At 38.6% G+C, this 26828-nt stretch overlaps 1 long non-coding RNA gene across 3 annotated transcripts in view; it reads left to right on the top strand.

Annotated features, from left to right (window-relative positions):
- Positions 1-26828, top strand: part of LOC113460887 (uncharacterized) — a 280279-nt gene that overhangs the window by 140752 nt on the left and 112699 nt on the right. For all 3 annotated transcript variants that reach the window (XR_003382763.2, XR_012581000.1, XR_012581001.1), the window contains one exon: positions 24849-24937. This is a non-coding gene — a long non-coding RNA (uncharacterized LOC113460887). The remainder of the gene's footprint in view (positions 1-24848; positions 24938-26828) is intronic.

Raw genomic sequence — 26828 nt, 5'->3', positions numbered from 1 at the left:
ACAAAATAACGAGCAAACAAACAAACAAAAAAAAAACCAAAAAAACAAAAAAAAAAAACAAAAAAACCCCCACCAAAAACAAAATAAAGCCTCTCTGGTATTTGAAAGTACAATGAGAAGAGGGCCTGGTTAATCGTGAAGGATCAAAAATCTGTCTAGGGCTTAGTGAGGCACCCAGCAATCCTTAAGTGACTCCTTTTGCTACTTTGGCAAGAACTAATGTATAAACTCATATAAACATAACATATTAAGGTATACACATGAACCAGGCAGAGAAAACCACTGGGAGGAGGATTAAAATTCCTTCCACGTGAGTTAAGGTGGGTCAGTGAGGTAAAGGAAGCCTGGGCCCCAAGCAGACTTTGATCAAGCCCTGCACAGTTAGACAAGGTCTTTCTTGTCATTGCACCCCCAAGGACAGAGAGCCAGTACTGGAAACTTGGGTGAGGAGATCAGTTGGATATAACATTTGACATGAAGGTCTCAAGGATTTCATCTCAGGGTAGGGTTTTTCTGTGGGTTTTTCTCTTTCCTATAATGTGTGTCAAACAAGTAAATGTTTCCATTATTTTAAGGTAAATAAAGGCTTATCTTTCCTTTAACCTTAATCTGATTCATCTCACTGCAAACTCAGGGTGAGGTGAGAAACTAAGGTCTTGATCCCAAAATCCATCATTGTCAATAGGAGTCTTCTCATTCATGTAGAATGATTTGTAATAAGGCCCTGAGCTGTTGTGTCTCTGTATACAAACACATTTCTGTATCTGTGTGAATATGTGCTAATGTGTGGCTGTGTATAATGCTTTGTGTATGGGTGCATATATGTGTGTATTTACATACACATTCTCACTAACACAAATATATATTTAAGATTTACAGTTCTGGAGAACCTAGTGAATAATGTAAATGATTAAAGCAGATGCCTCACAGAAAATATTGTTCAGACCCCCTCATTTAAATTCAGCCTCTTATTCACACTTGGTAATACATTCTGCCATATGAATTATGGATTCCTGTTTTTATCTCTCACACTACACATGAATGTTTGATAAAGATTGTTTCCAATATTATATTTTATCAAAATGCTCATCTAAAATTCAGTCAGAAATTCTTTCCAGTAATTATGCACTGACTTAGCACTACGAAAATAAAAAAAAAGGGGGAAAAAAGGCAAGCCAAATTATATTATCATTGTTTTTCCTGAATATTTGTCCTAAATAACACTAAGAGACTGACAGGATTTGCAGCCAAAATCTTTGTTTATACTCCATCCAAATGGAGCCAAGGCAGTTACAGTATGTTTTTCACACTGCTCTACAAATGCTTCAGTCTCTATGCTTTGTCTTGTGAGAAAAAAGGCTGCTTTTATGCTAAATTATTCGTAATGACTTTGTGAAGTGGATTAATATCCAGAAGGGGTCTGGATTCTCACTGGAGAAATATCAAATTTACCTCCTTGGGGAATTAGGATAGTCTTATTATAAGGTTACAAGGAAAGCACAAAAAAAAAAAGTTACTGTCCACAGCAATTCAGTAATTTTTGCATTTATTTTCTTTGCTGTGTACAAAATTGCAGTTCCTGAAGAAAGGTCAAATTACAGAAAAACAAAATGTACTTTCCCATTTTGGCTGGTAATCTGTGTCATGACTTAATATGCTGCCCAATCTTCCCCTTTGTTTGTGCAGGGTTCTCTTCAGTTTTGTCAGGCTGTGGATGTGTCAGTTGTCCAGAAAGGAATTTCTTCAGCTCTATCTTTACTCTCAAGGAGGACGGCACAAGAGAAGCGCATCTGAAGCTTGAAAGAGTGGCTGCTAAGGCACCTACAGGGTGTGTGTTTGGGAATGGAGGGTTACTTGAGTTCTTGTCTAGTTTTTCACGGACTGACCTGCCATGAGCTGGCATGCGTAGGGATGATCCTGGAGTGCATTTCCCATTTAGTTTCATTTAAACAGAATCCAGTGCTCTCCAAAAGCAAACCAAATCCCAGTAAATGGGGAAAAGTGGAGAATTTTTTTCTAGGACAAGCCTTGTCTCATCCAAAACACAAACATGAATACAGACATAGAATGCAGCAGATTTGGGATCAGTCCTCAGATAAGGCTGTCAGTTGTGCTTTTCTTTTTGAGAGAATTGAGTTAGGAGAGTGAGGTACCCAGCAGGTGAAGTTACTAGTGTGTATTTTCTGAGGAGGAAGTATAATATCAAGTGCACGGTCTTGTTGCAAGTTACTCTTTGTTGGGAGAAAACGTCTTGGAAATTGTTCATACCGGCAGCACAGGCATTTTGATTCTCTCTCTCTTTGTGCAGTGCAACAAGTCCAAAACTACTCTGTATCTTCTGAAGAACTAGGGGAGCCCTGTACAAGGAAGGCTGTCTTTCCTCTCTTAAAATTAGCAGTAATAATGTATTCATTTTTATCTTTCTATCTGCTTTTCCTTCCTGCACATTTATCTGGGGAATAGCTTGCCCTCCTCAGCATATGGCCTGTGAGGAGATAAAAGACAGTCTTCTTTACAGAAAGACCCACTTCCTTTTCTAAGTGCAATTCCCATTCTTTCATTTCTGTTGGCATGCAGATTCTCTGTGTTATGTCTTTCATGATTGTGTTGAAAGCCTAAAATGCAATGATAAGGAAAAGATTGATCCGTAATGGACCAGTGCCGTGTTGACAAATTTCAAACACATTTTATATAATATATCACATAAAGCATGCCAATATTAATCTGTCTTAGATACATATGTTCTCCATATTACCAAAGATTTTGCCATCTCACAATCTTTCTTCACAATCAGTTCATCATGCTACCACTCTAAGTGCTTTTGCCCTACACAGTTGGTGGGAAAATACCACACAAGGACTGGCTTGTCCAAGTTCCCATATGTAGACCACCCTCAAAATAGTGCCTGATATGGTGGAATGAAGAAATTAGTAACTGAAAATGTTTACAGCCTAATATTACACATGACTTTTTCTGAAGAAGACAGAGAAGAGCACATGTGCTTTCTCTCTTGGCCACTTACTGCCGAGTAGTGGTATTATGTATAGCCGTCAAACAAACAAACAAACAAACAAACAAACATTTGTATCAAGTTGATGGGGATTTTTTGTTTCTGTTTCTTGTTTTTCTTTTGAATTACTCTGTGGAGTCAGTAAATCCATATACATCTGCCACAGTAGAAAGGGAGTAGTCTTTTACACTGTGACGAAGTGTGAAAAATTATTCTAAATCCAAGAAGAACATGTTTTGTGCCTGATAAGGACTGCTTCCTTAAGAAGAAGGGACAACTTCTAGTTGTAGATTTCTCTACTTGGGTATCTCTATCCTATTCACCAATCCTTCCACTACTTCTTTCCAAGCCACAAATCTCAGTGGAAGCCAGCTGCTTAGTCAGACTTTCCCTCTTGTTTCCCTTGAATTTACACCTGAGAAACTCCCTGCTACAAGGCTCCTTTGGGATAAGCAGGGTTGCAAAGACAGCCCAATCACTGTTCCTTCAGCAGCTGCAGCAGCGGGAAGTTCAGAAATGTCTAAGACAGGAACATGTGGTTAAGCAGTGCCAGAGTCCTACTGACTCTCTGGATGCCACTGCTCCATGCTGAACTCTTTTCCTGTAGCATTTCATTCAAAGCTCAGTTATGGAAGCCATTAGCACCTTTCTATATAACAATATGATGACAGGATTTCTGCCTGTGGTTTCCAGAGGCACATCCTTCAGGGAGTGCCACAGCTATCATAATGTTAGCAGATCTGTGTGAGTGTACACGTATCTATCCATCTACTTAATAAACACTACACAAGTTGCTCCAGCTGAGGGATTTATTCTGCCCCATACAGACATCACTATGACATATTTCAAGGCAAAATATTGCATTTTTGCAGGGCCAAGTCCTTTAAAAAAGACGCAATTTATATTAGTTTATTATATCCATGGGTGGGAGCCCAGATGCGCTCAGCATCTCTTAGGAAATAATTAAAGTATGAAATACTTACAGAAGTTGGTACTTTTACCTTGCAACCAGGAGAAATCATCACCTCTGCTTTTTAGGCCAGATCTACCCTTGTGATCTTATGGGAAAGCTTCACATTTAATGACTCCTATGTTTGCTGAAGGCATTATTGGCATTGATCAGATGTATGCCAACAAATGCATATCATGGCTAGGATGACAACATCTTAAAGTCAGTAAATACTTCAGTGACAACATAGTTGTCTGTGGGTTTATGTATTTGAGAGGATGATTTGAATATACTCCAAAGCAGAGTTCGCTGACAGGATAAAAAGGTCAGAACATTCAGTCTCTTGCATCTACTCTTTGTTGCATCACTGTATGTTTTCCTCTATTGTTTTGAAAATGAGTAAAATATTTTTGGTGTCAGGCCAGATCCATAGTGGAACTCTTCCATACCATTCCAAATAGCAGTAAAATAGAATTATGGAATATTACACCAAAAAAATCTTGCCCTACACATCAGTAATTTATCTGCTATATTTTTTTTGCATCAGTAACCATAAGAAATTGTTATTGGTTCCTCTTCTACTGCATATTTGTTCTGTGGTTAAAGATGAGTTACTGCACAGTTTGGGTTAATGGAGGCATTCTCCCCTGAGACAGAAGTACACACTGGCTTTAAGATGGGGATGGGTACTTTATTATGGTCTATGACTGATTTCAATGCTGCTTTATCATCTGCCAGCATGCACACACAAACTAATAAGCTATTCACTGCTTTTTGCCCCTGAGGGCACCTTTCAATAAGGCAAGTCATTGATTTTTACCATCAGACACACAGGCCATAAGCCATTCCCTGTATCATTCTCTCCCCAGTGGTGCATTCTGCAGGGGAAACTGGTCGTTTTAGGCACACACATTCACACATGCACACACAGTAGCCAGCTATAATCTAGCTCAGATGCCCAGATATTCACTTTGTTTCCATTAGAAGAGCTATTTATATTAACCTCTTCTGCAATTCTGTCAGCATAATTTATTTTTAAAATACTTCTACATAATGCTGAGGCCTTATAGGTAATAAACATATAATATTTTAATATATATTAAAAATACTTTTTAAAAAATCATTGACAGCATATTTCTGGAATATAAATCAGTAACTGATCATCATTGCCACTCCTCTAAGTCCAAAGATTCAATTGCAGTAATAGATATAATCATGACCAGTGCCTTTTAGGTTGCTTGTATTTCTCCCAAGTCTGAGAGGGCTGTTCCTGTGGAATTCTGTAGTGCTGCCTTAAAACTTTTTTCTGTTTTATAGGCCAAAGGTTCTTAAACTTTATGACTTTGCTCACCCTATCTAAAACATGAGGCATAATGTGGATCATTGGGGTTTTAATCACTGCCACTCTCTTCTACTCTTGCTCTGATAATGTCTTTTAGATCCATCAATCAAGCTTTCTACAGCTACCCAGACCAAAGGAATATGGGTACTCAGCTGGCATCCTCAGAGTAATTCAGATTTCACTAGGAGCAGTCTCATGTCCTGAAGCTGAGTGTCCGGCCATCGTGTAGGTATTTCCCACTTCATTTACCCCCCTCTTTAGCAAACTGTCCTTAGGGAAATAACTGGCACTCCAGCCAGAGTCTCCTTCCCAGCTGCCAAGATGGAAGGAAGGGAGCCAGTGCAGCACCTCCTTTGCCCTCTCATCCCTTCTCCAGCCAGAGCAGCCAAGGCAAGGCAGGGCTGCTGCCGTACCTGGAATACTTCACATGATGCTCCAGACATTGAAAGCATCCTGGCCTAGCCCGGAAAGTGACCTGCAATGGCCTTAAGCTATCTTAACTCCATCTGAAATCCTAGTGACAATTCCCTCCGGGCCACTTAGGCACAGAACAGTGTGCTATCCCAGAGGCTCCACTTCCAGTGAAATAAAGCAGTTTTTAACAGCTTTAGTAGTACATGGAGAAAAGGCCTTAAAGCTATACATTTTTATCTGCTCTATATATGATATTTCACAGCATCTGTAGCCCATGTAAATTTTAAATAACCAGAAATAACATAGTTTAAAATATTTTAGTCAGTTTTCACGGCAGAATATAATAAAAGATACAGTTTTCTATGAGAAAAAATCAATTATATTTCTGATGAAAATACAGAAACTAAATGTTGCAATGAGGTAATTCAAAACATCTCATTAACATCTTTCTAGAATTGTCTTAAAACATTTCTTAACACCCTTTCATATTATACCTTTGTGCTAAAAACCCAGTACAAAAAATAATTCTGAATGTCAAAATTACTGCAGGAAATAAGCTAGCCCTTATTTTTCAGCTAATCTAAGCATTAATTAGGTAGCTTGATGAATTACAATTTCATAGTATGCACAGTCTTGTTTAAAATTCAAAATGTATCCTGTATTAAAATCTACAGTATTCAGCTGAGATCTGTGCTGCCAGCTCTCCCTCGATAACACCAAATGCATTAAAATAAAGCAACTGCATCCAGTGTGGATATACTGTGAATTCTGATGCCTATTCTTCCACAGGGGAAGGGCTTTATGTGTTGAAATTAAGGATTTGAAATGGAAAAATCATTACATAATGAAAACTGGGTTTTCTAACTAAAGAAAAGGTGCTTTAAAGTGCATCAGGTTCATAATCTATTTGGAAATTGAGGCAGAAAATGCCTGTGCAGTTATTTGGCATGTGCAGGTGATCTCAAGCATCTAAGCAACTGATTGATGCTGTAGGACTACACAAAGTATCTCTGCTCACTGCCATGCCAGTTTGCAACATATTTTTTATAAAGACCTGACCGTGAATGTCTCATCCAGCATTGTATTGGTCATCCTTCATCTCAAGAATTTAATAATTTTGCTGTTTAAATTGTGAAAATTTCAAATTCTGCTTATCCAAGGTTAGAGAAGGAATACCTGCCTGGATTACAACTAGAAAATGGACATATTTATGATAGTGGTGTTGAGAATAGAGAAAGCAAAAATAATCAGAACTGTCCCAGTTCATCAAACATCAGCAGAAATCTACTTCTCCAAATTTAATATCAAAGGATCACTATTACTTCTGAGCAAAGCAGACAAGCCTCTGATTGCTAATTAAACCATTGCAAAAAGCCCTTAAATTAAGCACCCCCTTGCCTGACTAACAACTCAAATCTCAAAGGCTTTCATAATTGAAAGTGGAAGAGATTAAATTAAGAAAATATTAGAGAGTTAATGAATGACAAAAAATGTTATTTGTTCTGTTTACAATGAAACAAAAATCAAGGAGTTGTCTCCCCTAGCTGTGGGAGGGCATACATTGAAGTACCTATCAGAACAGACATTGTAAAGGAACGATTGCACCCATTGTCCAGCCAAACAAGTGTCCTGGATCCTGCAAGGAGCAGCCTGGCATTATTTTCTTCTTATTTTCTCTGAATTTCTAGAAGAGCTGTTTAAATCTATACCAAGCTGTCCTTTGAGATCTGTCTGCAGGAATCTAGGAAAGGAAGCAGCTGAAATTCATACATTTGGTCCTTCATTTAGGGTGTGTGCTCCAGCTCCCCATCCTGCACATGGGAGACAGGCTGAAAACGTGCAGCAGGCTGAAAATGCCTCCTCTGGCCCTGGCTGAGGTGTTCCATCCTTCCATGCAGGTGTGCCACCTGCAGCTCCTGACTGAGAGCTGCTCCAGAGAGCTCAGTGCTGGGGAAAAGTCCAGGTTCACACATCTCTTCTGAGGGATGTGGATAATTTAATCCACTCCTGCAATATGAGTACCATTCATCAGTAGTACCAATTCTAGTTGAGGTGATAAATGAGTGGCCAATAAACAGATTTTATTCCACAAGCCCTGCTGTTAGAAAAGTACAATGTAAAGACTGGCAGATGTCAGTCTCCTTTCTTCCATAGTCAAGAGGAAAAAAAGTGATGCAAATACAATTTACCCAAATACATAAATATATTGTAATAGTCTAACCACGGTCTCATTTTTTTCCTTTGTCTGTCTTTCATAAATGGCAATTTTGCCACCTGTGAGCAAGTATCATCAGATCTTGCTAATGGGAACCATTTGTGTGGATTTAGGAAGGCCTTTGCTGCTATGACAGCACCCTTCACAATGAACATTTGTCAGCACACTGCTGTTATTTTCTAAATATTTCCACCTCTCTGGATGGTTGTGTGTGTGTTTGGAGTTGTGGGGAATGTGGCAGCTTTGATGAAATGCCATGGCTGAAACATTTGACTGAGCTGTCAAGCTCATGCCTAGGCAGGGAAGTGGTGACTGTTCCAGTCTCAGGTCTCACTTCTCACAGTCCAGACAAAGCAAGGGTTTAAGATCATGGCTCCTGCCCTTGCTGATAACATACTACTCCCTCCCATGCTGGAGCAAATGAAGTGACAGAGAGAAATGAGCCTCCCACTCAGATTTAATCCTCCTGGGGTGCATTTTGTACACAATTCCTTGGCCAGGGGGCTTTGTGAGAAAATGGTAGCCCCCACTAGATAAGCTCCTTTGGCTGAAATTGCAATCAGTTTCTGAGGTCTACAGAAAAGGCATTTGGATTGAGCTGGAGAAAGACTAGGTTTCATTCCTTTTCTTTCTTCCTTTCCTCTTCAAACAGCAACTGAGTACTCAGTGCAGAACAGCAACTGAGTACTCAGTGCAGTGGGTTTAACTTCAGTGAGGATAAAACTGCTGGAGAAAATGGTCTCACCTGAACCATTTACCATCAGTGAGCTTTCGGATCTCAGAGAAAACCTTTCCCTGCAGGTTGCAAAAGATGAAGGCAAACTCTTTAAGGATCACTCACTTAAGAGGTTTCTGATGTCTGAGCCTGGAAAATGTGATCTATGACCAGTGGAAAAGGGGCAGAAGAATTTTATGGAAGTTCCAGGACTGCTTTTGCTGTAGACTATAATTGCCCTCTAATGAGTATCCTAATATCGACTCCTTTTGCAGAGCTGTCTATTCTCTTAAAAAGAAAAAGATGCAACTTACAGATTAAATACTTGAAATGGGAAGCAGCAGATTTTTTTCTGATAACTGCTTTGCATTTAAAACAAGGGATGTTTAAACATTTTTTTAAACATGCCTCCTCATCCATGAAGTAACAGATTGTGTTCTTCCTGCCACTGCTGGCATGGAATTGTCATAGACATCAGGTCTCTTGCACTGTCATAGAGATGTTTTAGCAAGAAATAACCACTTATTCCTGTGATATATTTGAGTTTTCTATTATCAATTTGGAAATTTTCATGTCACATTATTGCAGAGTCAAAATCCCTATGAGACTTCAGTGGAGGTGTTTTGTAGGGAGACATTAAGCCTCACAGAAATTCAATGTCAAGTTGTCAGATGTAAGGCAGGATTGCTCTCCTAATTTCAGAGAAGAGATACTGATAAGAAGTTGGCCCCAGACCTAGAAAAAAGCTGGTCCGTCCTATCTAGCTGCTGGTACAGAAATCCTTCAGAAAGTATACATCTGAATGATGTGTCAAATTATTTATTTTTTTTATTCCATTTTTCTTGTGACAAAACTTCATCTGTTTTCCTGAATAATTATTACACAGTTGAACAAGTCTCACCAGTCCTGGTGACACTGATGAGAGCGTCAAAATATTACACTGAAATTTCCCCTTTTTCAATTCCATCAAATTATTTATAGTGATATCTCTCTCAGCTGCTTGAAGAATTCTACATTTGTCTTGCTGAACATCACCTTCCAGGCCCCACAGCCTTTCCCTGGCATTTTGGCTCAGTTGTGAGGCTTGGCTAGTTCAGAAGAGCTCCCAGCCTGGCCTGTGTGGCTGGGAGCCACACAGGAGGTGGCCCCACACGGCCCTGGTGACAGCCCTGTCCCTGTGCCCTGGCATGGCATTGTGCTGGCTTTGGCTGGGGTGGCTAATTCTCTTCTAGTAGCTGGCATGGGCTGTGTTTTGGGTATGTGTTTTGGGTATGAAGCAGTGCTGATAATTTAGAGTGTTTTCCTTACTGCTGAGCAGCATTAAACAGAGCCAAAGCCTTTTTCTGCTCCTCACCCACTGGGGAAGAGGCTGGGAGTGCACAAGGAGTGGGGAGGAGACAAGGCCAGGACAGCTGGCCCCAGGTGACCTAAGGGATAGTCTAGACCATATGACATTGTGCTCAGCATAAAGAGCTGTGCAAAGAAGGGGGAAGGCTCAGAGTGCTGGCATTTGTCTTCCCAAGTCACTGTTATGTGTGATGGAGCCTGCTCTCCGGGGGATGGCTGAACACCTGCCTGCCCATGGGAAGTGAAGAATAAATTCCTTGCTCTGTTTTCCCTATTAAACTATCTTTATTTCAACACACAGATTTTCTCACTTTTGCCCTTCTGATTCCCTCTGTCCCACCAGGGGGGAGTGATTGAACAGCTGCCTGGAGCTGAGTTGCTGGCTGGGGTTAAACCACAACACTGTATTTGTTGCACTTTCTCTCTATATAATAATGTTTGCTGTGTGGAAAATGTACCTGCAGGTAATCTCTGGAAGTAGCCCCACTTAATTAAACAATAAAAAAATGATAAAGGCAAATCAATTTGAAGGCACTTCTAACCTTTGCTTCAAACACATGACTTCACCTAAATACTCTAAGCTTTCTGCTTGGACAAAAGGAGTTAAGAGATCAAAAATGCATGAAAAGTAAATTAATCCAGGCTTTTCTGGGCAGGTGATAGAAGTGTGTGTTCCTGACTGAAAACTCAAACATCTGCTTTGAGCAAACCAACTTTTGTGTTTCAGATTTAGCAACGGCACATAAAAAAATTGAGCCTGTGAAATGGTGCATTTGGAGAAGGCTGCCTGACACATCCAAGCTGTGGTTTTTAGAGCAGTGGGATACATTTTTGCTAGAAACTTCATGTCAGTGCAGTAGTAAAGCTTAGAACAGTTTGGGTACCTGTGGTACAGAGTGCATACCTACTCTTACTAATGGATTCCAAATATAATATATAAGAGAGAGATCCATGCATCAGCAACAGGACTTTGTGATATAGGGATGCTGAGGTAGGCACTATCTCAATTTATCTATAGTTTTGTATAATTTTACTATCCCTCCCCTATAGTTCATGAGGAAAACTTTTTCTCTCCTCTAGACAATAATTTAAAACTAGTTTTCAAGTGTAACAGTGAGCAGACACCTAGGGGCAAGAACAGATCCCAGGTACTTCCCTTAACTGGGACACTGGAAAGAAATTTGAAGCATTTTCAAGAAAAGGAAAAAGTGCATTACCTAACAACTAATTGTTCTGGTTTTTGGGGTTTTTTTCCCTGCTTATAATATCTCCAGTAGATTTGATTTTTTTGCTTGGTCCACTCACTGGGCTCTACATTTCTTTTTAAAAATAGGACTTTTCCAAAAATGTGCAGCTCTGCTTAGCAATCGGTCACCCTCAGATGAATATTTTTAATTAGATCATCTGGCGAAATCAACAACTTGTGCAAAAGGCAAATTAGGTCATCTTGTGCAACTCACTGGCAAATGTTATATTGTTCACTACAGGATATTTTCCAGCACTTTGTCCTATTCTTCCTAAATTAGGAAATCATAGTAGATTCCTTTACTTCTCTTAAGAGGTTGTCTTATAGGCTAGGAAATCCTGCTGTTGGGTTTTTTCCCCTAATATTCATGAACCCAAACAATATCTTAAGCAATTTGAAAACTTTGAAAATTGTTTTCCTCTTGCTAGATGTGATGCTGTAGAGATGCAGTGCTTCCTTCTAGGGCAGTGATTCTTATTGCAATATCACAATATTAAGGTACTACTTCCAACCCACCTGTACCAACTTTTGTCACTTTTCATGGTGCTAGATCAAATTAATGGAGATTTTGAAATCCAATTAGTAATCCTAGAGCCCTCCATACTGTGGTTCTCCAAAAGCCCTCCCTCAGTCTTGATTTCTTTTTGGTTTTTTTTCCCCTCACAGATTTTGCAGAATATTCTGAGTATTACAAGTTTCCATTTTAGAAGGCTAAAAAATTTAATCCTGCTGGAAGTTTTGATTGATGTTAGTGAGAAAGGACTTAATAAAGTCCTGTTTAATAAAAGTACTCTCACATAGTGAGTACTTTTGGAAATACCCACTATCCCTTTCCTGACTGTGGAAAAGGAGTTCTTTTTTTTCTCTGATGCGTGGTACCACTGTTCTCAACAGAATAATCCCTCTGGGCAGGGTTCTCCTTGTCATTTAGTTCAAGAGATTCTCTGACTGGTAACATAAGCACTTTTTACCTTTGAGTGATCTATTGGCATTTTTTTAATCCTCGAAAAGGAATTTGCTTGTGATGTCATATTTCCTTTGTTTGTCAACACAAAGAATAGGAGAGTTCAAAATATTTTACCAGCTTGATAAAAATACTGATAGTTTTGATCAAAACCAAAAGATCAAGCTTTTTGTGAAAGATGCAGTTCAGAGCAGCTTTTTAAAGTTAGTGACTCTAGCTGTCATTAATTCCAGCTGTTTATGTCACAGACATTAAATTTTCAGTGTAAAAAAAAAAAGAAAAGGAGAAAGGAAGTATGCATTTACTAGGGACTCGGTCTCCTGAGAAGGTGAAGATGGGCCCTGAAGGAAGGTATGCTCTTTCTCCTATCCTAATGCCTCAGTCTATTTTTTTACATGATTACTGGATTAGTTTTACTTTTCCTAGATGCTTTCTTTGTTTTTAGAGTCCTATTTTTTTATTTTTTCGTCTTTGCAAAATCAGTGCACACATTTTAGTTCATCTCCTGAACTGCAAAACCCAAGTGAGTTTGGGATGACACAAAAAAATTAGTTTTTAATCAAGAGAAGGGAATAAATGATAGGTGCATGTAAATCTCTGTAGCTTCATGAAGGGAGATGAGGCTGTTGTGCATTCTATTTTTAAAAATCTTTATTCTAATTTGAGGCTAGGTAGCAATGTTCACCTTGAATTCATTCTTGAATTAAATCATATGGATTTATACAAAGAGCAGATTTCAGTCTTTGTGTTTTTAGAGTATATTGGTTTATTACTTTAGTCATGAGGAACATTCCTTCCTTCTCCCCTTTACTTTCCTAGCTCTAAACTCTAGGAGAACAATTCACTTGCCATCACAAGGAGTGTTTGACAGAACAAGATATAGTTGTGCCAAACTGTTGATGACACAGCACTGTGCCAGATCATAGACACTACCTGTGGTCACATCTGGTACTTTCTCTTCCTGGTTCTGTCAGGAGATTTGTCAGCCCTGGTTCATCTTTTGTGACTATCATTAGGGTAGGACACACCATTCCTTTCTCCCTCTTGAAAACTTTATGCCAAAAATATTTGGATAAGTTTTTAAATTAGAGGTTGGTAAAAAGAAGTTACTTTTCCAATCGTTTGAAATATGATTGATTTAATTTTGAGCTTATCAGAAAACCAGATCAACAGTTTTTCAGTCCTCATTTTTTAATTAATAGCTGTACCACAGTTTGGATCAGGTCTTCCTGGAAAAAATGTGACTTACACCAATGAGCACTGCACCAAAAACTGATCGCTTTCCCATTATACAAACCTTTGTGTATAAATGTCAGTCTTTCCAAACAAGTGCCCATGCTAATTCTTCTGAAACTCAGTAACTTCACTCCTACAGATCTTACTGGTGAGACCACAAAAAATATATTCAATGCATTCATTAAATATATTTTCTGTAGTTTTTAAATTTCTTTTAATTGGAGGAGTTGAGCTTCTAAAATGTAATAAGAATGGGGTCAGAGGTAAGCTGACAAGCATTTGATTTTATCTTCAAATTTATTTTCTTTTTTTTGTTTCTTTCTTTCTTTTTGGAGCTGAATGATTGCCTCTACATTTTGGCTTACAGAACCTCTTTGGCTTCTTAACCTGCCTATATCCTGAAAAGATTTATCCATTAGTTTCATACTGAACTCAGAAATTAAAGAGTCAATGCATCTCCACAAAATTAAGGAAGTAATTGCACAGAAAGACCAAGTCGAATTTTTTAAATGCAAGTGATTTTTTCTGTATTAATATGGGTAAGAGGCACCATTATTAAGAAGGACTAGCTTTCACATAATTTAAAAGGATATGAATATTGTGTAGATCAAAACCTTAAATTAGTCTTTCATGGATGAATAACAGGGTATAAACTGTAGTCCATTTCTTTGTGCATTATCTGTAAAATGGGGTCTGGTGTCTTTGGGTTTCCTGGGAATACAATCATGTATGTGTGTGCCATTTACAGACATTGCTATAAATGTATTGATATAAATGACTACAAAAGGTGCAAGACAATGGGGAATGACATGCTACATGTCACAAACCATTTCAATCTTCTTGTGCTATTCAAGTAATTTTAGTCTGGTTGTGTCCCTTGTGACATGGGGCCACTTTTTCCTCCTGGATTAACTCTGCAGGGACAGTTAGTGAATGCAGAATTTGATATGTGGTGTTTGAAGTGTTTCCATAAAATTTAAAATATTAATAGGTTAATAATTTCCATTGATTTATAATCTGATTACTTTTGAAGGTCTTCTGAAATATGTTGGTCCTGAAATAATTAAAATACCACACAAAAGGGTGAATACAATAAGTGCCAATAAACTTAAGTAACCACCTTGCTGCTCCTCTCAAATGGAAGAAGTATGAAAACAATCTTAATTGCATGACTACTTGATAAATGTCTTACAGAATTTGGACCACTCAAGACTAACGCTGAATACTGCAAAAGCTCCTTTACAGTCTGTGACAGCACTGGACAGCCTTATTCTAGAAATCATGAGAAAGAGTTAATTTACCATAAATCTAAGCTTTCAAAATAATTTAAGTATAATCAGGAGTCCATAATGTAGAAGTCATTGAGGATCATTTGTCATTATGTTAAAAGGAGACTAGGCAGAGATCAGAAGCACTGGTTGTCCCAGTGCCCTCCCTTTCACCCCAGCATCAAGCTCTTTTGCACATTAAGCTTCTTACAAGTCTTCTGATTTTTCAGCTGTTGGTCCTGTTATAAATATATCTCTGCTTTGGAACGTCACTCTTTGCTCTGTGCACTGAGCCTACAGGCTCAGGAAAGAGGAAGGAAAAGCTCCAGTTAGTGGCTGAGGGTGAAACATTGACTGAAAGCACATTAGTTGTAATTATTAGTGCTCTCATTATTTTTATATATCAATATAGATTATATATTTTTATATAGATTTAGGAAATCCCCTGTAAATTTAGTATCTCAGACACCTTCCTTATCGGTTAAAAAAAATTATTCAGTATTGTTACTGTACGAAATAGCTAACAGAATTAAGATCTGAAAATAGTTAAAGATTAAATAGGCCCTTTAATAGTTCAATCATTCCTGCCACTATAAAAATCCATGAAATATCCTTATAGAAGGTAACCAGGGAAGTGGAGCAGTGGTCATGAGCAATCCATATTCATGTTTCTCTTTGACTAGGTGTTGAAATCTAAACAATATGAAACTTCAGACTCCTGTTTTTACAAGCATGTTAAGTGTAGACATTTTTGAAAAATTCACTATTAAATGAAGTGCCAGCAGATGGCATTGAAGAATATATGTCATCATTCCAGTTTCTTGTAGAATAAGGTTTCCTGTACCACAGATTTCTTCCTCCATGCATCTTCTAAACACTATATGGAATTCACTAAAGCACACATTTTACAGAAGCTGGAGACCTGCTCTTAAGTGTAAGGAAATTTAAAAGGGTCTAAGCTCTGAGGTCTTTATGTGCTGAAGTTTTTATTTATCCTCTCCTATGCGGGCAGGCTGAGACGATTGGAGCTGTTCAACCCGGAGAACAGAAGGTTCCAGCAGAGCTCCTAACACCTTTGAGTGCCTAAAGGGATCCTACAGGGAACCTGGACAGGTACTTTTGACAAAGTGACAGCACAAAGGGTAATGGCTCCAAACTGAAAAAGTGTAGATTTAGATTGGGTACTAGGAAGAAAATCTTTACTTTACTTTTCTTCCTTTACTAGGAAGAAAATCTTTACACTTTAGGGTGGTGAGGTCCAGGTGAAAAGGTTTGTACAGCTGAACTTTGAAAATAATAGTAAGAGTTTTGAATATTCATCTCTCAGTAGGTGGTGAAGTTCTTACCAAACACTGCAGATGAATCAAAGGCTATCTGGTTATGTTTACTGATGTAATAAAATTAAAATATCTGCTGGGTATTCATATGGTTTAATACTGTTGGGTGACTTCTTCCTCCTTGTCTTGAATCTGACTGGTTTTGAAAGGCCAAATCAAACACCCATCCAGAGAATATGCAAGGACGTGTCTGTCGCAGGAGCAGCTGCTTGCATATTGCTTTACTTAAAATGCTTTGAGAAGTGTGGTTGCCCAATGGGGAAACAGGCTACAGACTAATTAAGAAATGTCATCTTTCTTCTTCCTTGCCTTAAAATTCTCCATAGATTTTTTTCATTATTAAGCACTTCATAAAATCCCAAGCCTACTGAACTTTGAAAAGTTGCAAAAAAGCTTTCTACTATAAGTTTTAATTATAATATTTCCCATTCCAGCTCATGACAAAACAAGTATTTGATCTCTGATTGGTCTTCATAATCATCTACCAATCTCAAATTAAAGTTGTGGCGTTCATTTTAAATTGGTACAAAGAAGCTCTGATCTTTTTTTCTAGTTTCCCTTATAGTACTTTATAATAAAGTGAAGGAAATACATGTAGTTATACAACATTCATCAAGCAAAGGTGTAAAGTGTTGGATTTATTGTGGCTTTTCATATTCACGGAAAACCAAGCTGGCATCTTTAATGCATTCACAGATGTCAGACATCTTGTGAAGAGAACCAACACACTGTAGTAGGATTTAGCTGGCAACAGAGTACAGCAAAAAAAGGGGAAATTGTTTGGCTGTAGGATAGACAGTGGCTCTGGATGTACCTCCTAGCTAAACAGTCACACTGCAATGATTGTGTTATCACAAATTCATCTTTCTCCCATTTGTCCCCCATTCCATCTCACACTGACTCCTTGTGTTCAGTACAATAACCCAGTGACCTCTCTGACCAATCCTGTAGTGTCAGCAAGGGTGAAATATTATGTTTTTACTGATTAAGCAAAAGGTTAATTAGAACACCCACTTTTTTTTTTTTTTGACCATATGTTGGAAGGGTGAGAAGAATTAAAGAAAAAAAACCATGAAAGCTTGAATAACATTAGCTACATTTCGACTTCTGGAAATATTAAGAAATAGTAGAGTTTACTCACTTTGAAGTCCCTCAGTAAGAAGAGGAATAGAGCATAATCATCTATAATATTCATCTTTAATTCATATTAGAAAATGTATTCTATACAGACATTTGGTTCTGTAGCTTAATTGCTCATCCTTCTAGCCCAAAGCACACTTCTGTACACAGACAGCATTTCTGTTGAATCTCAGAGACTCTGTTTGTGTTTCATGTGAGACTGGAGCAGCTCAGCACCCTGGCTGCAGACCAGTAGGACCGAGCCCACGGGAAGGATGGGCCACAGCACTGGGCTGAGCTGAAGGCAGGACTGCACCAGGGCCAAAGGATTCCTCTCCAGTCAGCAAACCAGAACAAACAGAACCCATCACTGCTGACTCTGGGGAAGCAAATGAATTCCTAGGCTGAAACCTCAGACCTGAGAGGAGCCATGCTGAGAAACAATATGAGCCAGAACTAGGTGGGATTTACAGGTGTCTCCCGCAACACCATTAGCACCCACAGAAGTTCCTAAGAACAGAACAGGAAAATATTGTCCACACACTTTCACAGCCTTCAGCAATTTGCAGTTCAGTCTTTCCAAAATTAAATGTATTACTTTCCCATTCAATAGCCCTTTGTGGATTTTTCTGCTATGACTTTATCAGTTGTTGAACAAATGTAAATTGTAGCTCCTTTAATGCCCTGTTATGACTTCCACAACTATGATGCAAAGCACAGTAATAGCTTCTCTTCTAAAATTCCTACCTGCTAGTTTCATTTGACACACTGTAGCCCTTGTTTTGGGAAAAAACAATGAATACTGATTCTGTATTTACTGTCTTCATTCCACTCATGTTCTAAACATCTCTATCATACACCCACTCAGCTGTCTTCCTTCCAGGTTGAAGAGCTGTAGTCATTACATGTATGAAAACCATTCCACCCCTTAAATGATCTTTCTCTCTTTTTCAGTTCTGCTCTGTGTCTGGTGTTGAGATGAGGAGCTGAGAATTTGAAAGGTTAGAAAGAGTGACTAGGTGACTTATTTTACATGCATGGTAATACATTACATACAAAATATAATAACTGTAATATGAAATCAGGCATGAGGGTTGCCATAGGCATTGGTAAACTGGTGTTAGGACTCCTGGAATAAACCCACAGAGTGTAACATCTTGGACTTGTTAATTTGTTTTTTTATTTGTTTTTTTTTCATGCTGTGCTATTTATGTAATTTTATGCTGTTTAAACTAAGCCTTTTTCTAATATCTCATATATTATTCTAATTACTTTAGTGGGGTTTTTTTAACTATTTCCATGTATATTTTCCACTCATTTTATCCTACAGGCAGAGCTCCAGAGTGCCTCCAGCACTGAGAGCTTTGTCTCCCTTTTTTCCTTTCAAAAGTAGTAAATATCTCATCAGTCCTTAAAGATCCCATCACCCCAGAGCATCTCACTGTTTGTCCCTACTCTTACCACCTTCTCTACGAAGAAACTTGTATGATTCAATTTGCTGGAATAAGGCAGTTGCCAATGACAGATTTTCCTTTAGGAAATACTGTGAGATGATTCTGATCTCACAAAAAAAAATGTACTAGAAGCAACCCTTCTTCCTCATACTCTAAAAGGAGTCAAAAATATAAAGCAAAGGGGTTTTTAACAGTATCTGTGGAATTCAGGAGCAGAAATCTGACTAAGACATCTAAGAGGTTTGTCCTTAACTCCCTTGGATGTCTCTGAAACTCCCATCCTCAAAGCTTGTCCTAGAAGGATTATAAGCACACCCCAACAGTAGGAATGTGTTGTTCTGCCTAGCAATTGTGCAGAAGAGAACTATTTGAACAATCCCCCTTAAATCACTGCCTGCATCAAAAGATTGGCTCAAGCCTCTTCTTCCTCCTCCCTGTTCCTTCCCAAACTGGCCATCTCACAAGGGAATATTTCTGGATACTTTGAAGGAGGACAGACCTAAAGAAGGTTTTCACCAGCTACTTCACATGCATAGATGCAACTGGAATTATTTTACATTATGCAACTAAGCATTGTGACTGCACCTTCCCCACCCACAAAAGGAGCTAACCTGGTGACACATAGTCTGCAGTCTCACAGGGCTTTTTGGAGATGGGAAATTCAGACACTGTGTGATTTTAGTCGTTCTCCCAAGGACAGAGAAAAGGAACAATGGGCATTAGCCTGAGCCTTGCCAATTTAGCTCAGGACCTTGTCAGATGTTTCTGAAAGTCCCTGTGTGCCTTAAATAGATAATTATATTTTTTCACAGTAGCATGAGGTAACTGCATAAAATGTTTAGAAGTGCTCTAAACTGTTATTCTGGCACACAGCTAGGAGGAGAACAAGAGGAGTCAGACCAGGAAGTTCCTGACTTTGGATGATTACCATAACAACTTAGTTATCCCTCTTCTCTCTCTGACTGTAATTACTGATTGTGACCTATTGCATATGATGGAATTACTGTGTTATTGACATAGAGCTTAAGAACAGGCACTTTCTTGGGGTGAACTTGATGTTTGAAAAGGCTTTCCTCCATCTTCCCCTTCTTGATAGGAAAATGAGAGTGTAGGGAATGCAAATGCTGAGCTCTCATGCAGTGGGACTTATGCTGTCTCAAAAAATGCTGTCTTTATACACTGATAAAAAGACTTCAATAAAGAAAACCATACAAAAGATCTAATAGTTCTTGGCTGTATAGAGGAAAGGAAAGCAGGGGAATGTGAAGGAAAAATAATAATAATGCAATCTTCCATTTTCTAACATAGACAGTTGGCAATACTGTGCTTTTCCAATTAAGATGATAGCATCTGGACTACTGTAATCCTTAAGGTTGTAAACTGTGTCATGTTGCCCAGAGTGGATTCATCAGTCAGCTGGCAATAATTTATATGATTAAAAAGAAAGACATTGCCCATAATTTTACTGTAGGGTTGTTATGTTGTCTTTTGGGTTTGTTTTTTGTATTTTTTTTCCTGTGGAAAATAATTTGTCAAAAGCATTGTACTGGAAGAAAAAAAAAACGGCAACAAAATTAGCAAAACATCTTCCTTTGTCTTCTCTTCCCTGTTCAAAAATACGTAATATAAATAACTAAGCTGAGGGTTTAATGATTTTAAGATAAACTTTTTACCCACTAGATGAGATTATTTATTATGCTGGACTTGATTCCTACAGTGCTGCTCAGGCTAGCTGCAGAGTGGGGAGAGAAGCATGCAGCTTTAGAAGGGAAGGCCAGGATGGCAGGTGGGGCTGTGGGACTGCTGCCACCAAGACAGGTAGGGCAGGGGACAGCAGAGGGTAAAAATAATCAACAAACCCAGGGGCTGGGAAATCCTCAGCAATGAGAAGGAGTTCAGAAGGTGCAACTTAAACAAAGACAAACTGACACAATTTTCACTGAGTCCCTTTCCTTAGTCCTTTCCCTGGCATCCAACTCAATGTTTGGATTAGTAATGCTGTTATTCTGCAAGTGCCTAATAGTGGCTGCAAAGAAATAACTGCTCTTTTATGAGGAGATCTTTTGGTGTTTCTTCTTTGAAAAAAATAGAATAAATCTGTCAGTAATTTCAACAGTTCTGTGAGATTATGAAGTTTCTTTTCATTTCCTCCACATCATTTGTATCATGAGTTCAGAACTCAGGTTCTAGTCTGAGCAACATGCCTGCTGAGTTAGGCTCTCTGAGCTACATTGGGACTGCTTAAGTGCAAAGACTTGCTAAAAAGAAATTGAGGGCTCTCCTGGAGCCAAGAAACCTTCCCTCACGAGTTCCTTGTTTGAGCCTTGTGTAAGGATTCACACCTGTGCTGAAATGGGAATGCTGAACACCTGTGCTGAGCAGGTTGAAATGGGAATGCCCAACACCTGTGCTGAGCTGTTAGAAGAGGTTATAAAAGCTGGCAAAAGGGTAAACCAGCTGCTCATAACTTCAGAATTCAGGTAAGCAGCAGCCTATGAGAAGTTTTTTCTAGCTCTTTGGTTTGTTTCTTTTTGTTCTGGGATTTTTGGGGTTTTTTTTGTTGGTTAGTTGGCTTATTTGTAACATGGATTCAAGTTCTAAATGTTTTTCATATAATTTCTCGCGCTGTTGGCTTGTATTGATTCCAGATTGTTCCTTGCTTTCCTTAGTGAGACCTGGTACTTGGTTAGTGTAGCTCCCTTCTTTCATGACTGGAAGTAGGAGTAATCATAAAGGAGGAAAAATGATGATTTTCATGATATGCTGGAAGTGGCAGCTGCTGTATTGGCCAGAGCTGCTCTGGCAATTTCTATCTTGCCCATTCCTACATATCCAAGAAAGGCCAGTTTGTACCCAGCATATTTTCTCTAATATATTCAGTACTGATGGCAAGCTGACTGTGTGTTAAGCTTTAAAAATTTCTGTAAGTAAGGTTATATATGCCTGTAAAGAAAGAGGGAAGAGTGATTTGAATGCACAAGATAAGTTATCATCACAACCACTGCTCAAATGCCTGCATTTCTGAGCAGCTTCTCTGTAACAGTAGCATGAGAGGGAGCTGGAATTTGCCAGGAATGTGGTGAGGCTGGGAGAAGTGAGCGGTTTTTTCTTTAATTGTGAGAAACACAATCACATCTGAACTTTGGCTTAGTTCACAGAGGTGTCTTGAGATCCTGTGACTTTATGTGAGCCCAAAACAACAAATAACACATCTTCCTTTCAAGACTATTTCCTTGAAGCTACTAAGGGTTGCAGTATTCACTTAAATGACTGAAAAATGCAGTCTTAAACTCTTAGCTTCATCCTCAGAAGCAGCTTAAAAAAAGTAGATAAAATCGTGATTTAATATCCTTTGATGCAACAAACATATTTAATGGAAGGGCACAGTCAGCCTTCTCTCCAGTAAGGCAGCACCAGATTCTGTCAATCACCTCCAGCCTTTAGAAGAAGGGTTTTCTGATGGAAGAGGTTGATATTCTCCTCATTGTGTCATAGAGGCACAGTAGACTTGCCATGAACTTTATAGATGTGGGTGGTGTTTCACTAGAATAGAGGTGAAGCTTCTTTTTCAGTTTGATTCCCACCTCCAAAAGTCATCACCAGGGGACCTGTGCAGCATCCATGAGGTTTTGAGCTGGTTTTGCATGAGTGAACAGCAAGTAGCTCTATGCCCTTGGTTTCATCACAGTTCTTTAGAAGATGTGAGTTGACAGCATCAAAGTGACTTGCATTGATCTTTGCTACTCACCAGCTACTCCAGCTTCATCTCTAATCTCAGTATATTCACTATTTGAGTTAGTTTATTATTAGAAGATGAGCAAAGATCACTACCAAACCCCTTCCTAATGTTCCCCCTCCCTCATCTCCCTGCCACTGAAAGCAATCCATTTACTTTTTTAGATTATTTTTAGCTAACAGCATGCGAAATTTCCTTTTGGTGTAGCTGGGAACGTGTAAATAGATAGGGATTACCTGAAAATGCTGCTAATGAATTAGTATATGTAATGCTCAAGGAAGCTTAGGCACACAATCACAGAGGTCTGTAAAAAACATCCCTAGGTTGTTGAAGAGCAGGTAGCAGTCTGTGCTTACCAAGTCACACCATGCAGACTTACTGGCAGGAGTGTTTACCCTGCCAGCAGTAACTGCAAATTGCAGGCAAGCTTCTCTAGCAAGGCAGGTGGGGCACAGTCTGCTGTGGGAAGCATGTCCTGGGCACAAAAAGCACTGAGTCACTTTGCTGAAGGACTGCATTGCTCTGGAGAACAGAGCCAGTTTTACATAGGGGCAGAGCTTTGCAATTGCCCCCTTGACCTTGGAGAAGAGGAACTGATGCTTGAGTAGAGAAAACCACAGACTCACACCAAATATTCTGAATTGGAAAGAACCCACAAGGCTCATTGACTCTTACTCTTAAGTGAATGGCCTGCACATGGGTCACACTCTCAACCTTGGCACTATTAGCACCATGCTCTGACCACTGGGCTAATGCAGACCCTAGTTGTCCCTCTGCTGTGTGATGGGGAAAAGGAGGCGAGGAACTCCTTGTGGTATTTTATTGGTATGGGAGCATCTAAGTACCTTTTATCCCAGGGAAATAAATGGCTCCAGCTAAAATGCTTTGTGTTGTGTGGAGAGTCTGCTGCTTCTGAACATGGAAGAGAGGTAGAAGCTCTACGAAATGGCTGGATAACCTCTGCTTTTGAAGGCAGAGCTAAAACCTGCAGGGGCTTATTAGACAGGACTATAAAATCTTATTGCTGAGACATGATTCTTGGTATTAATCAATGATTAAATAACAATTTAGCCATATAAATTCCTCCCACTTTTGAGGCACAAAAGAGCTGTGCTCATTTATTCCAGCCAAGAATTTGATATAATAATTTTGGGAAGACTTCCTGTTTCTTTCATTTTCACCAGAGTTCTGTGTTATGCAAAGAGATTGTGGCATGAATGTTACCTGGCCCAATTTCTGTGTGTAGTTAATTGACTTAGCTTTTTTCTCTGCATGTCAATTCCACACACAAAAGGATGTTTTAAATCACAGCCAATTGCTGAGAACACTTTCAAGGAGTCTTTTATTTTAAAAAAAAATCCTAAATAATCTGTATTCTTTTATTCTCCCATTATACAATTGTCAAGTTTTCAAGCAAGCAATATGGTATTTTTCTACTAAGCTTTCTAGTCCCAAGATTTCTGTTTATTCCAGAAATATCAGACATTCTACACCATTCGTTCTATAAGAATCTAACCCTGTATACTTTACTAAAACTTCTTGGGATACTTTTGTCCAACAAACACAGACCTGAGACATCTACATAGGGATAGTTCATAAAAAATAAAAGAACACTTAGGGATGACAGGAACTTTATAGAGTGCATAAATATTGCATGTAGGTCTCTAAATGGTGCTTGGCTCAGCCTTCAATAGAATATCTAGGATACCTTTCCTGGAATGACAGTGTCATGAAGTCATTTGAGTAGTAATTTGTTTGGAGCAATACCTGTGACTTCTGGTGTGTGCTGGAAATTTTAATTCAGGCTCACAAATGTTGAGAATAAACACTTGAAATCACTAGGCTGGTAAAATATATAAGCTACTTTTTATGACCTTGAGTTGAGTGAAGTTGTAGTATCAGCAGAAGTGTGTTTTGAGTTGTGAAAAAAATGGTCTCTTTAGAGAAAGTCTCAGTTTGTACAGAGAGCAAATTTGCTGGGAATTCTTTTTAAAATGATGATTGGAAGACAAGAGGGGCCTTCATCAAAGGGGAAAACTTGAAGGAAGAGAAAAGAAAATGAAGGGCAAGTGTTTGAGTTTTGAAGGCTAGATACTGGATTGAGGAAAGAGAAGGATAGAGGAAGGATATAAAAACAATGTGCATTGGGGAAAGGAAAATGAGGCAGAAAACAGCATATCAAAAAATGGAGAGTAGGATGAAGAAAAAGAGCAGAGTCAGGAGGAGAAAGAGTATTGAAGCAGTGCTGGAATTAGGCCAGTGCTGGACTGTGGCAGTTCACGAAAGGGCCCTGACAGCTCTTGTAATGAGGGACAGGCTAATTGAAATTTGTCCCTCTCCAATTCTGATGGGTAAATTCCAGACTCAGTGAGAGAAGCACACAGAAAAAGGCAGAATGAGGAAGAGCTCTCCAGCATGACTAGGAACACACTTGTAATACCAAATATAAAAGGAAAAGAATATAGTTTTTCCAATTGTTGTTTTTTTTCTTTGCAGCACAGAGTGCATTATCACTGACATGGAACACAAATGGACTTCAGTCAAGTTCCAACTTTAAGCACTGGGTCTGAGGAGACTTCTTAAATGTAAGTCATTTGGATATTAATATATAAATTATTAAATTTTTTCTGTGTACAAAAATGTTATGATTTGGGGGCAGATGAACTGAATTTTTGTGTGTTACTAAATAGCTGAATGTACATTTTAAATAGGAAGCTTAGTGCAGGCTGTACCACAGGATCATGGCTGATCTTCTTTACAGGATCTCCTGTAATTAACATTACCAATTATATAAAAGAGGAATGTATTTATTATGTAAGGTCTGCAGCTAACTATTTATACTGGGAGATGTGATACTTCTGGTCTATTTTATCTATCATTAAATCATGGAAGGAAATAGGTGAGGCAAAGGATCCTTGACTTTTTCCAAAAAGTCTTCCTTTGTGTGAATTAGCTTAATACTTTTTAAGAGCAAAGTACAGTTTTAAATAGAAGGCTGGAAGAAATTGTTTAAAAAATCATTTTTTATGTAAACCTAGTGTTTTGGGAAAGTAATCACAGAGTAAAATATACGTGAAGTATTCTTTTATATAAGGTGGGAAATACTTCTCAACACTCCAAATTATGGGACATATCTCACTTGTACTAATTTAAGGGAGAGGCAACTGCTGAGGCAATGCTGATGCAAAATCCACTGAAGGTCTGCCCAAGTGGTGAGGGGTGTGGTTCAGCCAAGTGTGCAAACACATGCTAAAATTCATTCCCACTCCCAGCATATGCTTCCATGTGCTATTGCTCCACCCTCGCACAGTTTATGTCAGCTATAGCATAGTCCCAAAGCTGCAATATCCATCATTTCAGAAGGAATTCAGAGCTGTAGGCTGTGGGAGTAAATGTGTTCTCATCAGCTTCTGGGCCCTGCACGTGGGGTGCAGTGCTGCTCGTGTCCTCACTCAGCCAAAGGCACAGCCTCAGAGCCTTTCCCAGCACCAAGAAGGGTTCTCTGTAGCTGGATAAGATGTTTTCATCTTGAATTCTTTTGGAGTCTTTTTTTGTATTTAGTAAAATCCAGCCATTCTGTTAATGTGCTGAGATAAAGTAGTGATTGGCACCTTAGAAATACTTTAGACAGACAGATAAAAGGATTCCAAATGCATCCTTTGTGAATTTTTAATAAAAGATTTTGCATTGTCCAGTGATGAAAACAAATCATCTGTGGAAAGACAAAACTGTTTTCCTTAGTATCATTCACTGAGGATGTTTGTATATGTTTGGTGTCTGATATCATCTTAAGCTTTATCATTTAACCATTTCTAGTGACAAGATATGTCACTTGACAAGCTCTTGTGCTTTGTATCTTTCTCTTTTTCTTTCTTTTTCCTGGGTTTCAAAGTCTGTGCTGTGTTTTTCACACAATGATGCAATTGATGAGCAGGTGAAGTTTTCTGACAGTAAATTGTTTCTTTAAAAATTCAAACATTTTGGGTTTATTTCAAATTCCAGAGAAACCAGAAAAACTGGTGAAAATTTTTCCTTCAGTTTCTTTCAACCGGGGTTAGACCAAAGAACCCTCTGTATCACAGATCTCTCGGGGGTCCAGTACCAACAGTCACTCTGACTGGACTTGACCTTGCTTTGATTTTTTTTGCTGCACTGACATGCCTCATCTTTCCAAAATTACAAATTACTGAACTATTCACAGAACCATATCACAGAATAGTTTAGGTTGGATGGGAATCTTCAATATCATCCTGTTATCCTAATACTAGGGCGAGGAAGAATTTTTTCAAATGTTCAGTGTATGGTGACAAATAGTATATTTTATAAATTAATTTCAAGTTAATGCTAAATTATAGACTCACGTACTACATACACTTTACTACTAAAAGAGTTCATCATGTTTCATGTTATTACAGTGAACACCAAAGGATTTAATAATGATTTGCACTTCTTATAGAGTGGTACCAGTGTAGTAAA

Source organism: Zonotrichia albicollis, chromosome 7 (genome assembly GCF_047830755.1).
Source record: "Zonotrichia albicollis isolate bZonAlb1 chromosome 7, bZonAlb1.hap1, whole genome shotgun sequence".
Taxonomy (NCBI): domain Eukaryota; kingdom Metazoa; phylum Chordata; class Aves; order Passeriformes; family Passerellidae; genus Zonotrichia; species Zonotrichia albicollis.
This window is presented reverse-complemented; position numbering and strand designations above follow the sequence as displayed.